This window comes from Helicoverpa armigera, chromosome 21 (genome assembly GCF_030705265.1).
Source record: "Helicoverpa armigera isolate CAAS_96S chromosome 21, ASM3070526v1, whole genome shotgun sequence".
Taxonomy (NCBI): domain Eukaryota; kingdom Metazoa; phylum Arthropoda; class Insecta; order Lepidoptera; family Noctuidae; genus Helicoverpa; species Helicoverpa armigera.
Genome location: NC_087140.1, coordinates 9,709,262 through 9,724,369, shown reverse-complemented (window position 1 = coordinate 9,724,369; position 15,108 = coordinate 9,709,262). Strand labels below are relative to the sequence as shown.

The following is a 15,108-nucleotide window of genomic DNA, read 5'->3' as shown; positions in this document are numbered from 1 at the left end:
CTGTTCAGGCTGACGCTCACACCGTAGTGTAACAAAGTTCCATTACTGTAGAATTAAGTTCGTTAATACGGCGTCATCATTTCCCGAGCCTTTTCCCAACTATGTTGGGATCGGCTTCCAGTCTAACCGAAGAATGTAGCTGAGTGCCAGTGTTCTGCAAGGAGGTACTGCTTATCTGACCTCCTCAACCCGGGCAAATCAATGTAGAAAATTAGTTGTCAGGTTGGCGACTGCCAAGGATATTAAATGACAGCTTTGCTGTGGAACTATGTTCGTAAGTAACATGCTACACTGACCCCAAATAAAATTGGAATAAAGGCAGGAGGATGATGTTAACCTATTCACTTTTATAAGTTTTACATGCTTCTTATCTTCAGCCTTTCACATAGAGAAAGCTTTTCATCACCGTTCATCACCGTGCTTGCTCAATTAATTCGGGTTGGTGATTTCAGACTTTATAGTCCGGTTTTTCTCGAGATTTTTTCTTTACTTTTAATCATATTCTTTTAGTTACTCAAAATAAAGGACCACATAAAACATGAATTAAAAAAGAATTATTAATTTAATAATAGATATAAAATTTACGCGTCGGTGTAACAGGCGGCACGCAGTCGGCCTCTTTGTAAAATCCCCTCTTTAATGTTGCCGCCGCTGCTTTGAATTCACCGCTCTATGCAACTGTGATTTTCTTTTTCAGCTATTGGTTTTTTAAATGCTATGCGAGATGGCTTTTCGTAATTAGCTTGGCTTTTTGACGATTCTCTTGATTTTTCGGGAATATTGGGAAATACGAGATGCTGAAAACTTTCCGTGGCTAAAGTGTAAATTCACGTTAACCACTTCATACTCTTCTATTATTTAAGCTGATGAATGGACAGTATTCCATAGTTGGTAAATGTTACACCGACACTAGGTACTTATCTATATTTCTTCACGGGTTCGATTCCAGATGAGGCAAGTGCCAAAATATTTTTTTTGATACCAATGACTGAGTAAGACTTTAGAGTATGAAATAGCCAATTTGCTCAAGCAAGCAAAGAATGATAATAATGTACAAACAGCCAGAAATTAGTAGATTTATGAACAACAGTCTTGTCATGCATTATTACCTATCCATAAGCCTGTTAGTTTAAAATTGATCTAATATAATACTTAAGAGGCACGTGCCCAAAATTAAATAACCAAAAGAACCAAAGAAAATCTCTATAAGCCTCAAGATTAAATAACCCTAAAATAGGCACGACAAAAATATATAATTTCAGCCATTTTCATAAAATATTTCGAAAGCTGTCTCAAAAATTTATTTTGAACAAAGATTTTAATTTAAACAAATCATTTCTAAGTATTGTAGGCATCGGAATAAAGAAATATTTATAATCACAATTACTTGGAAGGCTTCACAAAACAACGGTTATTTACCAAAGTTTATAAGATTTGTAGTTTTCTCTTTATACGTAATTGAAAAAAATAATACTCTTATAAATAATGTTAGTAGTTCATTGTTTATTTTGTAAAAGTTTAATTTAACATACAGTAGTCAAATAAAGGAAAGAGGGAAAGGGGTCGTCCAAGGTACAGCTAAATGAAACGAATTAATGAATGTTGTGACGTATAAGGAAGTTCAGGAGTTGGCGCTAGATAGGCGTAAATGGAAAGAGCTGCACCGACAAGAGCTGGGCTCTTAAATTGAAGAAGTCAAATGGAACAGTTATAATATAACGGAAACCAAAGAAAAAGATAAGAACGGTTCGACTCAAATTCTTGCTTTTTAGAAAAAAATCTGAAATCTCGTGATAATAGAGAATTGGCAATACAATATGTTCCTAATGAAAATGACTACTTTACCATCTATCCAATACTTACTTTTACAGTAGTTCCATAATTAATTACTACATATAGTTAAAACCAAATCTAAAACTTAAACAAATGTAAAAATGCCACAGTACACTAATCATTAACGTTTCTAAACAAGAAAAAAAACAACAAGCCCAGCTCAGTTTGCAAGCAAATGTACGAACACTTTACAACTAGCACAAATAAAACGTAGCTTCGAAGTTCTGCAACCAAACGGATTTACTATTGGAAAACGTGTAATTTCTGGACGGAGAAAGAAAACATTGTTGTATTTACGAGTTTACATCGATTCGAATACTAGAAAACACAATATGATTACTAGAATCTCTACTTATAAAAGATACGGTTAAACTCATATTGTCAAACGAGTGAAAGTGAGAATGTATATTTTTACACGCTCTTTCAGTAAAACGGCTGACTCGATTACGATGAAATTTGGTATAGCATTATATAGACTTAGAAACTGATATAGGGTGCTTTGAATTCTATTTTTTCTAGTAGGTACAGTATATATATGGACGTAATTCGTATGTATATGGACGAAGTCGCGAGAGAAACCTAGGATCAAAGTAAACAGCAGTACGGCATTACGATGAAACTTAAAGAGATAAATGCTACACTAGAGATGGTTATGGACTAAACCAAATACAGTTTTGCAATGTAGTTCCTTAGAGAGGCGAGTGAAACCGAGGAAAGTACCTAGTTTTTCAACCATCCAATGATTGATCTCAGTTGTCGTAAATTATGGATTAAAAACTAATTTTGTATTTTGTGAAGATTGATTTTAAAATAAAAAGCTTTACTTCAATGTTCAGTTACATAGATGTTATGTAAAATATCACGGATCAACCAATTTCCATAGTGCATCTTCTACTTGTAAACAATACGATAAAATTTTACATTATTATACATTTTTATGTCGAAGTTCCATATTACGGTTGTTTAGTAAAAGCCAAGTAAAGATAATGTACATATTATATATTGTTTTCAGAATGCATGTGAATCATTAAGTAGGTACCTAATAGTCATCAAACCTTTACACATGTCCTTACAAGAATATTCATAGAAACTCAACAATATCGTTTTTTATAGACATAAGAAAAAAAAAACTTTTACACTGTTTGATAGGTTTAAGCAACAAGTAAATTCTTTTATTCAGTTAAAATATAAAATAAATAATTATAATATAAATTTTTAAACAACAAAAAAATAAAATTACACATAATCAAATTATCCTTTCTTCCAATAAAAGTACATAATTGATTAATTACCAATAAGCATACTAATTACTTTCTTTACTATACCCGATGCATGGCTAATTCATCACTTCGATTGGTGCTAAGTTTTCGCCGGCGGTGGGAGAGCGGCGGAGGGGGGAGGGTCCACGCAGGCGCCACTTCCCGCCATTTTCTCAGAGTGGGGATACCAGTTGCGGGTAAATTTGCAAGGATTAGGGAGAATTTGCGGATGGTATTGATTATTTTTTTGATGTGAGAAAAAATTTAATATAGAAAACATTTTGAATTGTAAGTAAATGAAAGTTGTAGTTTGTACATATAGGGACTACATTCCAATATCTTTTGATAATATTAGATTCAAACATATTTTTTTTATTAACATTATTTCCATAATCAAAATGTTTGATTAACAAATTGGAGACAATAAACAAAGAATCAACAATTTGTTATCTTCATGAAAAAAAAACTTCTTGAAGTGTTTATTGTAGTTATCTTAATTTATGGAAGTATTACCTATTTGACGTAAATACTAGGTATTTGATTTTGTATTAGAATATCTACTAATGATATATAAACCTACACATGAAAGGATTTTCAATGATACATATGTAAATATTGGTTAATACATCTTTTTATTTTTCCATACAAAAATTACATACTTTAGGTATGTTACGATAAAGGTACGACTTTTACATATTTCGTCCTCATTTTTAATTAATTTTATGGCATTTTGACTATTGGATATTTTTACCTAAAATTACGATTACACGTTACCTTGCAACAAATCATTAAGATTATTTAATGAATAATGTAGCGGGCTGAGAAAAACTATTCAATTTAATCACAATCAATAAGTAATTTTACAACCTTGAATCCTAGGATATCAAACATGTAGGATACAAACTCCCTGGAAAATCTCCCCGACATTTCCCCCGCACCCCAATTTTCCCCGGCAGTTTTCCTCTCGCTCGCTAGCAACCCATCTCTGCCAATGGTCAGTCGTTTTGGCGCCGTCGTCGAAAGCGGTCGACGCTCGGAGCGCCGCTCATTAATCGTCGTGTCTCATAGGAAAATAAATAAAAATATAGTGTAAAGTTCTGTGTTCAGTGAATAGTGACAGTGTGTTTTAGTGATATGTGTTCGTCTTTAAAAATCTGTGAGTATTTGCTTGTTTTTTGTAAGATGAGCTTTTCGGTGGTTTACATAGGATCCCGCGACCTTCAGAATGAGCTGGCACAAGGGTTCCTTGTAGTAGTATCGTAAATAATTCTGGATTGGACCCGTAAAGGTTGTTAAGTTTTTTTTTTATATAAAAAAGAGGTCGAGTCCTTTGTCGCGTTGAGCCTTTGAGACAGTTTTCGGAGATATTTTATGACTGTTAACGTTTTTCACAGCTATTTTTGATATCACATTATATAAAAATATATTTATGTAAATACTCTTTTCTGCATTCTCTTCGCAGTAAAATTTTAATTGATCCGTTAAAATATGCATTGAAATTGATGCTTTTTATAAGAAATTCTAATAAGGTTTTATTGTGTGCAAATTATATGCCAATTAGCCGTTCATGTTTATAATAGTGATTATGTTACGTCGAAATACTATAAAATTGACAATAAAAAAATAATTGCTACATAGAACGTAAACAGACGTTAAATAATAATATTTATTTGTAAAGATTACATTATAATAATTTTACATAAATTAATAGATTATGATATCAAATCTAATAACGATATCATACATTATTCTGTCCCAATATAAGTTGAAAATGTATAAAAAAAACCGACGTTCACAATGTGTAATGAAATACTTGTACTGTAAAATATTTTTGAAAAAGAAAAATAGTCTAATCTTTTGAGAATTTGAGCTCGTAATATGAGACGTTAAATATTACTTTCTCGCCTTCGGTAATGCGAAGTTATTTTATTTATCACGTCAAATTATCTTTTTTGTTCATATTTTTTATATGTTCAAAACATAGATTCCATTTTATGGATATTCACGACTTTGCATTTTGTAGAAGATGAAATTTATCTAATACACACTAGCAGTTGTCAGTCTTTACCCGCGTCTCATGGGAACTATTACGATCAGCCATAGAGGAAGTAGCATGCTCTATTATCTGTGTACCAAATTTCATTTAAATCTGTTCAGTAGTTCAGGCGTTTTATAAAAAAATATGTAAAAATTATCTAATGACGTCTGAACTGTGGATCTTTAATAACCGATCCTTCGGCTGTTTTTGGAATAGTGATTGAAAGACATAAATTTAGACGTAGGTATTTCAAATCATCATATTCATTACTCAGATAGAAGTAAAATGATGATTGAAAAATCGGTTCTAAACATCATAATGTTTCATATTCTTAATATGAATACAATATATTCTTGTTTGTATGTTAAACAAATATCGTTTTCCTTATAAAGGAACAACAGTTATCTTCTACTGTGTAAGAGGGTTAGCAAGTACCCAACTCTATATGAGGTATATATATAGTGTTTCTGGTTGCATAAAAGTTAGAACGATTTTAACTATATTCTCTCCTCATCAATTTTCTGCCAAATCTGTTTAGCCGTTCTTGAGTAGGTACGTTTTTATTTGTTTTTTTTTTTTCATATTTTTTATTGCACCAATTTTGCAGTAGCAAAAATTTGTCACCGTGTTTGACTTTACTTTATGTCATAAAATATTAAAATGTCTTTCTAAGCAACCTTCATTATATATAAAATACTACAAGGAAGTAGTACATAATTAAATTAACCTACACAAGGGTTACTTTTAGAATTATATTTTAGTACAGAAAAAAACCACAAGACTGTCCGACGCCCATAAAATATGTACAACTACTATATACAGCAATTTCTCTCACATAAATCTATGCCAAGGTAAAGACAAAATTCAGGCTCAAATAGACCGAAAGTTAGGCACCTGATATCTTAGACTTTACGAGTCTAGTTTCTATCCTTAGAGTTTATTCCTATATTCTGATTTCCTGAGGGAAATCTTTTTTTTATTATCCAGTCGAGTAGCTTATAACACTTGTAAAATGAACTCCTGTATGCTCATTTGAGGGAGTCAATCTGTGTTTGATTTTACAGATGTAAATAAATATAAAATGGGTGTTATGTTTGGGCTTGTTCGTGTATTAATTGTCATATGTTATTGATTGACTTCTAACCGACTTTAAAAAAGGAGATTCTCAATTTTTAATACTGTGTCAATAGGTAAACTATGTTTGTGGCTTTTATTAATTTAGATTTTATTGTAAACTTCCACATTGATGATTTGAATAGATTAATTATTTTTGTATGCATACAATTTTTAAATCAGTTTTTAAAAAGGCCTAATAAATATTTATAACACACAATACAGTTTTAGAATTAAATAAAAACCATTTAAGTTTTCACTGCGTACTTAATGTACTTAAAAAAAATAAAAACATGTACGTATGTCTAACATAACTACCTAAAACCTTTGCAAATGTAAAATTCTATCAAAACCAAAGGGGAACCGTTTAAAAACGGCGTTCATGAATATGTACAGTTTTTCAGCAGTACAACACTGGTAAAGGGTGTGAAAAATTATTAAAATATGCATTTATACTGAATTAATGTGATGGTATGTACGGACGTGGTTTATTTCTTTCTGTTTTGTCGACGAGTTCCAAGAATTTTAACTGTTACTTAGTTCTAACAGGCGCTTGTAATATTCTAACTTTTGGTTTGCTTAGTAGAGTTAGAATTTTGACTTAACGGTGGATAGTGAAAGAGGATGACCAAAGAAACGATGGATGGATTGGGTGAAAGTCTTATGTATATTTTACCTTTATTTTCTAGAATTTCATAAGGACTTAATAGGAATTTATACTAGTATTGTAATGCTAAAGAATTTCCTTGTGTGTTTGCTTAAACGGGATGATCTCAGGAAGTACAGAACCGCTTTAAAAAAGGTACTAATGTCAGAGCTTTAGGCTACTTTTTATCCTGGTGTCCAAATTAGTGCCCATGGGACGCAGATGAAACTGCTGGCAGAAGCTAGTTTAAACAAGAGAGAAGTTTATAATAAGTGAAACCGTTATCCCGTTCTAGAATAATATACAGACAGATTTTCCAATTTACAATATTAGTTAGCCACGATAAAGCGTCCGCGTTGTGCTGAAATATAGTTTTTAATATCCAGGAAGAGCTAAAATTCCGATAGGATTTTTCACTGAAATAATGCCGCGTCCATACATTGTTATGAAGGCTCGGTTTCACACTCCGTTAGGCCGTCAATTTTAATTGACCGGTCAAATTAACTGAACTGTGGTTAACTACATACTCGAGTTTAACTTGAATTTAAGCACTCTTGTGTTAACAATGTTATGAAATTATTATTTTCAACGTGGTAGTGTAGTGGTGTAATTTCGTGGTTGAGTAAAGTTTTTTTTTATAAGTAATTCTTGGTTACAAGCAATACCAATTATTGCCTGCTTTTTTATTATACCACTGCATTCTCTATACCTCATCTCGCATAGATAGAGAAGGAACTTCATATTCTAAAGGATTTCAAACCAGATTGAAACATGAATTAGAACTTAATATACTAGAGTTTATTTTTATCATCTACTTTCTACTGCTGAAGTACTATCACATGTCACCCACATATAATCTATACTGCAACCGTATGGTCTATCCACTCTAAACTCAATGTCTACTTGCACGGATTTCCATGCGGTATTCACCAATAGATAGACAAATTCTTGACAAAGGTATAGGTATACATACCGCAAGCGCAGCTAAGGTTGACTTCTAGAGATTTACATTTGACCCTTCTACATATAACCCCATAAGTTACCCCACCATACCTCAGGTTTCCCATCACGTAAAACTATCCATACGATCCACCATCAGTTAATTAAAACGAATAGCTAACTGAGATACGTGGGTAACTCCGTTCTCAAGTGAAACGGAACGGATTACCCGGGGACGGATCATGGCGGATTTGTGTCACAGACTTGGAGAATGAAATCAGTAGAAGAGATGTCATAACGCGAAACGTACTAAGAAAGCAGCGTGCTTAAATGAGAGTGTTTGAAGGACGAGGAACGTTACTAGCTCCGTCTTTGCACTCCTTCTATGGAATTTTCAAAATAAAATCACCAATTAATAAATTTGTATTTATTTGTTTGATTTACACGTCTTCAAAAGTCAATTACATAAATCAGAGTAGTGCATTTCTTGCAAAGGTCGCTTAAAAATAAAGAAAATATAAATCAGCACTAATCATTGACAGATTGGTTTTGATTTGACAAGGTACCCGAGCATCTCGTTAAGTCTAGTCGCTGATCATGCTTGCCGTACGTAACTTGACCTACACGAAGGCGCCTGACCTACCTTGCTCATGGCATCTCCGCTATCTTTGCTTCCTCGGTGGTCACAGAGTACGCAAAACAGTGGGACAATTCCAATTATTACTGAAGTTAAGTCTTGAAGTCAGTGGATGTTGCTGGATTTTGGGTTAGACTGTGGTCTGCATAATTTGTAGTGTAGAAGGATTTTGGTTTGGTTTGCTGTTTTGAGATGGAAATGGTAGATTATTTGTGTGTTATTTGAAATTAAAAGAAACAAGGGCTAGAATAAGATACGAAAATTAATTTTCTTTTCTTAAATGGTACCTTATTAGTTGTTTTATTATAGTAGGAATTATAACCATCCCACATTGAGCAAGCGTGGTGATTAATGCTCAATCCTTCTCCGCGTGAGAGGAAGCCTGTGCCCAGCAGTGGGACGATAAAAAGGCTGTAGCAGTAACAGGTATTATGGAAAATATTTCAAGACAAATTGAATTCATTTTTCGTCTTATATTCCTAATCATAGACCTATTTAAAAAATCTTCACCAGCAATATAAAATCAACGTAGCAAAAGGAATATAAATACTGACTTGCATTACTGTAAGCAAATTACACTGTAGAGCAATACAGTATACAGCCTGTTGCTTTAGACTGGCGGTCAATTACATTTACCTCGTATTATACAGCACGGAACTGTTGGCAAACAAATAAACTTTACTATAATATAGGTGAGCTATAAAATAGTAGGTAACGGGTATATTTTTTAAAGTAAAATGACTGATTAAATTAAGTTAAATTATTACGTTTCGTGTGGTGATTACCGAGGTACTTAAATTACCACATAGTGATAGTTCAAATATGCAATTTGGATCTCCCTATCGTTTTTTATGTCAAGTTTATTAAATTAATTTTGCACCTATATCACCCTTGATACCTAAAACTGGATAAATAAAAAATATCCTGTTAAAGATAACTTGGTAAGGTAATAAGTACCTATGTATACCTATATACATACATGCTTATATGAGATCGGGTCAGTTAAGCAATCACTTCACACAAAATACTTGTACACCATAAAGAAAATGTCCAATTGTCCAAAACCATCATAAACACAGTCTCACGTAGTACTTAGGATGCGTCTACACGATGCATGTAGCTGGAGCAAGTTAACATGCGCAAGTGACAAGAGCACGCGGGTGGGTATTTTGCTTTGGTACATGCGCGAGTCGCTGGACCCGTACGGTTTTATAATGCATGTACCTGCGCATGTGCCTTAACATGCGCAAGCTATTAGCACCGTGTAGACGCACCTTTACTGCATGATGTAAGCAACTTATGTGCGATCACGCTAGTGCATGCACATGAAGTATTGAGTTAAATACTAGTCATTGAACAGGCGGCTAACTTGATATTACGGTGTGTTGATTGCCGTGGGTATAATGATTTTAAGGTTAAGATGTTTTATTATGGGTTTCCATATTAAATAGTTAAGTATCTTTGACTCAGAGAGGATCTTCTTTTCTGTTTTGTTTCTTTGCTATTTGTGTGATCAACAAAAATATATCTTCAGACTGGAAGCTCGCTAATGTTGATCCTCAATCTATACTCGTCGTCTTACCCACTTAGGAATTAGGTTACAATAGCGATATACTTACCTAGCTTAGAAAACTGAAAACAATACCTATTTTTTCCGTAAAAATTATCTTGTAGATTGTACCTCTGAGTAATTTTATTTCTTTTACATTTATTACCAATCTAAGTAACAATTCAAATGCCTTCACATAACTAATTTTGATTTCATAATACACAGACTCACGAACCAACAGACTGACCAAATCAGCAAGTCAAAATATTCGGCTACACATCTCTTTGGTCCAAAGTACAGGCTTCAAAGCTAATGGACCGGGTTTGGCTACCACTAGCCAGTAGCCGGACCCGGTCCGTAGGGACGTACCAGTCTACCGTGGCTGATTTAAAGCCAAGCTTAATCCAGCTGTAGACTGTAGACTTAGTTGCACAGTGTGCACTGGGCCTTAGAGAATTCTGTGTGTAGTAGGTTGTATGGAAAAAAGTCTGATAATCTGTGTGTTTGTGAAGGGTAAAGTCGTTAACATAGGCTCGTTAGCGGCTTTGTTAGATTCTAAATCATTTTGTAATTGATTCCAGTAACATCACAGAGAGTGATTTATTTTGAAACGAGGTGTTTTTTTTAGTTTTCTACACACTATGAAATCAGGGAAATAAGTTTTTATGAAATTATTTTGATATTACACCATACGAAGTAGTTATGTTTGTAAAATTAAATCATGCCATCGTACAAAATTATCAAAAGTATTGAATAAGTAATAAATATACTGTCTCATAATATCTTGCATGGCAACTTAAGCTATTTTTACTAAAACCAACTATTTGGAAATAGATTTAAAACACCCGCATGTGTTGTTCTATGACCCGCATGATAGTTTCAAAAAAGTGCCGTACGATGGACAAATTAAACCTAGATAGCAATAGATAGCAACAACTATTGAAATTAGGTTAACATAATAAATATTTTCTGCAGGAGTACCTAGCCTACTGACAGTACGAACCTTACAAATAAGAGGACCCATTCATATACTGCTAACAGCATCTTCATTTTAATTATTAGTTATTAGTGTCCGATCATTCACTGAAAAAGTTACCATAAAATCGTCTTTTGCCTAGACATTTCCCAACTATGTTTAGTTCGGCTTCCATTCGAACCAGATGCAGCTGAGTATCAGTGTTTAACATGAAGCGACTGCCTTTCCAACCTCCTCAACTCAGTAACCCAAACAACCCAATATTATCAAAAAAGACACCTTCTAAAAATGCCAGCTTTTTAAAATCTCTCTCAAAGCTATTTGTCCACCCTCTTTGAAGCCTAATTCCTGAAATTTTGCATCAGTTTCTATGCAAGCCAGCTAATGTGTATAATGGGTTAAGTGCACATATTATAACGTGCGCCCAGAAACCGTTCGTATGTGAAAAGTGCGTGAGCTCGCATAAATTAAAAGTAGAATTAAAATTTAATGTTTTAAGGATTTTTTGTTCTAGTTTTTTGTTAGGATTATGGTTTTTGGGTCACTTAGTGGGTGGATATTTTAATTAAAACTGTTCTTTTCAAATTATTCCTTAAATCTTAGTTTATAGAGAGTGTGACACGATCAATAATTTAGCATCAAATGTGCTTACCGTTACGAAAACTCGGATATTTCCAATACTAGATTTTATGTATGATATAAAAGTCATAAAATAAAAACTCAATAAAATTGCAAACTCTTGGATCGATCTCAATTGCGATCTCAATTCACAAGCAAATAAAACCGTTTTGCTAAATATAATTTCGAATTACCCAACTACTATATGGACTGCATACTGAGTCTTAAATTTTAAGACAGCTCAAACATCTCTTACGTAAATTCCGACTGAAATACTTTTAAGTTATATTTTATAATAAACGTTTTAGTATGTCGCCGTATATACTTATGTTCTAATAAAAATCCTATTAATTTATTTATGACAACATCCATGAAAATGGGACATAATTATTTGCCTAGCCTTTTCCCAACTATGTTGGGGTCGGCTTCCAGTCTAACAGTATGCTGCTGAGTACCAGTGCTTTACAAGGAGCAACTGTCTATCTGACCTCCTCAACCCAGTTACCCGGGCAACCCAATACCCCTTGATAACACTGGTTGTCAGACTTACTGACTATTCGCAACGACTGCCAAAGATGTTTAAACGACAGAAATACTATTCAGTTAGACTTTAAAATAAACGTTTAAGTATATCTAGTAATAAAAATGCTTTTAATTTATTTATGAGTGCACCCATGAATATGGGAAAACCCCTTACTTAGCCAGACATATTGTAGCCATTCCATAAAATTCCAGTTAGTCCACATTCTTGGAATATAAGCAATAAACTCGTACCAAGTAACCCATATTCTGTATACTGTATTTAATTCTGATAATAATGCTGTTAAGTTGTTAAAGTATAAACTAGAATTGAAACATGTACCTATTTAGAAATCCTTATTTTTATGTGTGTGATATTTGTTCAAAATTTTAAAGATCTTTTTTGTACAAAAATGAATCAAGCGTAGTTAACGGTCAATGATATTAACGTAAATCTTATGTACATAAAATAAAATAACATACTTTTTCATTAATCATCAAGGTTTAAAACTTAGCTTAAAAATACCCATTAATTTTATCTCCTCAAAAATATTATTTAAGAAGAATAAGGTTAGGATTAGACTAAGTAGACTGGAATCTAGGCTAAATCTTGATGGAAAAGAATGAAGATATTTACAATAGAAAAAATAGTTCCACAGAAGAAACTATTATTTTAATTCAGTAGAAATTACAGGAAATCAATAGTAAGTCTATACGCATTTAGAAATATATTTACATAATTAACTAAAGTTTATATAACAATATGTAAATACTGCGTGCTTTGGCAAAACGTTTGCGGTTGAAAATAACCATAATCACCTTATATTAGGAGTTTTCATAATAAACAAATAATAAAAATAGGTCGCACTTTCAGTTGTAAAGTTTTACTCACACAGATAAAATTTACGCTCGGAAATCTAGATCGTATTGTGAACCTCATTTTTTGAAGTCGGTTTAAAAGCAGAGGGTGCCATCATGTCTACGCTCATCCTTTTTCTGTGGGAAAAAGGCAAGTAAGGCCAAACTGTGGTACGGTAAAAAGACAGATTTAATAAACTTTGAGTTGAATTTATTAAGTAAATCTTGTCAAAACCACATCCATCATTTAACTTCAGGATCTGATGCAGAATCCGGATAAAAAATAGCTTGCAACCTGCTACATCCGATCTTTTTTTATTATATTTTTTGACCACATGATGTCACACAATGTATGTACATAGGCGGACTTAACGCCTACATCATTCAGTAATAACCATCAAAACGTAACAAATAAGCTCATATTCCTATTTAAAACCTAAGCTATCCTATAAGCCAGGATTTTATTTAACCCACATTACTAAGACCACCAACGTTCATAGAACTAATCTACGAATACATTTGAACTATCAAAACGAAGATATTTCAATTACAAGTGTTACGCATTAACTACCGCATACCGGGCTATGAATAAAATCCAATAATTAGGTACATACACTATACAGGTTATTTTTACACGACTCGGGAATAGAACTTGGCGCCTCGGTACAATATGTATGAGACGATTTGTAGTACGCAGAAATATTACGTGCACTATAACTGTAGACGGTTCATTCAACCAGTCTCACCATGGGGTACTGGGTTGCCCGGGTAACTGGGTTGAGGAGGTCAGATAGGGCAGTTGCTCCTTGTAAAACACTAGTACTCAGCCGCATTCGGTTTGACTGGTAGCCGACCCCAACATAATTGGTAAAAGGCTTAGGAGATGATGTATAGAACCGGGTCTTCGAACCATACAGACAGAATTGTGTTGCTGAGGAGTTTGTTCCATCATGTCTTATTCCCAGCAAAAACACATAAGAAGTGGAAGGCCGGGTGTTTTTGGGGGTTGTCTTTTGTAAACTTGACCTTCAAAAAGTGCTGAGTTCTTCAGCATACTTTGAATGAATTACTTTTGATTTTGATTTAGCTGCAGTATTTCACGGTAGTCAATACGTATGAAGAAAATATTTAAGATTTCGTAAAATAGTGTTCTGAATTCAGCTATTTGATGCCCAATCCAAGAACTTTGAGGAACGATATATAAACTTTTTTATATGAACCAGAATATGTATGGAATATTATGTTGAAGTCGAATATTACAAAAAGGCTATTGATACTCCTTTGTCCGTTATAATCGGATTCAGAACCACATACTTAGTAGCGATTCTTGCAAATCCGTCCAAGTGGTCTCATTTGAGGACGGATCAAATCTGACCAATCCCCTTTTAATGACAATTTCGTAGGGCAAACATCAGAAGACACCATGGCCCGATTTTGGCAAATCTTAAGCTGGAAACCACATAAATTAAGCCATTGATACACGATCTCCATTGATCTCGAGTAATTCCCTAAGCCTGGAAGCGACCCACAATTTGTTACAGCGTAGGGTCGCGTCCTGTCCCTTAACTAGGTCATCTGAGTTAATTGTCCTTTAGGGAGGACGGTTAAGCCAAGTTTTTTAAACTCCATATTGGTTGGCTTGTTACGTATTGTGGGGATTTTAATAGGCTGTGTTGGTTGGCAGTGATCATATTGGTTAGGATATTGGTTGGGTGCCTTTTCAATTTTCTTTTTATCACTGTTGCCTATATTGTGGACTTAAAGCGTGTTAGTGTGCAATTGATATTATACAAAATTGGGAGGAACAAATCTACAAAGTTTTTATGAATACGCTTATTGGTGAAGGTAATCGCCAATCATTTGTTGCTAGAAATTTTTTCACCGTTTCTTCTCTCCAACCATAATACTAGGAAGCGATTGTGCACAATTTTGCAGTTTTTACATTTTTATGGATGCTGTCCAATTCAATAACAGACATAAAAAAGTGCTCATTTAATTAGCCTACTATCAATAGATCATTTTTTTTAATTATCAAATAAACCGTCTTCTTGTACTATTGCTGTAATATTACGAAAACTTGTATTTTCTCACTATAGGTTAGTAAGAAAAAAAATACAAGTTTG

The 15,108-nt window shown here is 33.5% G+C and overlaps 1 protein-coding gene across 1 annotated transcript in view; it reads left to right on the top strand.

Moving 5' to 3' along the window:
- The first annotated feature begins 4,089 nt into the window (after nt 1-4,089).
- The window catches only part of LOC110382612 (alpha-2Db adrenergic receptor), a 418,397-nt gene continuing 407,378 nt past the window's right edge, over nt 4,090-15,108 (top strand). The window contains exon 1 of the mRNA XM_064040191.1: nt 4,090-4,248. The gene's annotated coding sequence lies outside the window, so the exon portion shown is untranslated. The remainder of the gene's footprint in view (nt 4,249-15,108) is intronic.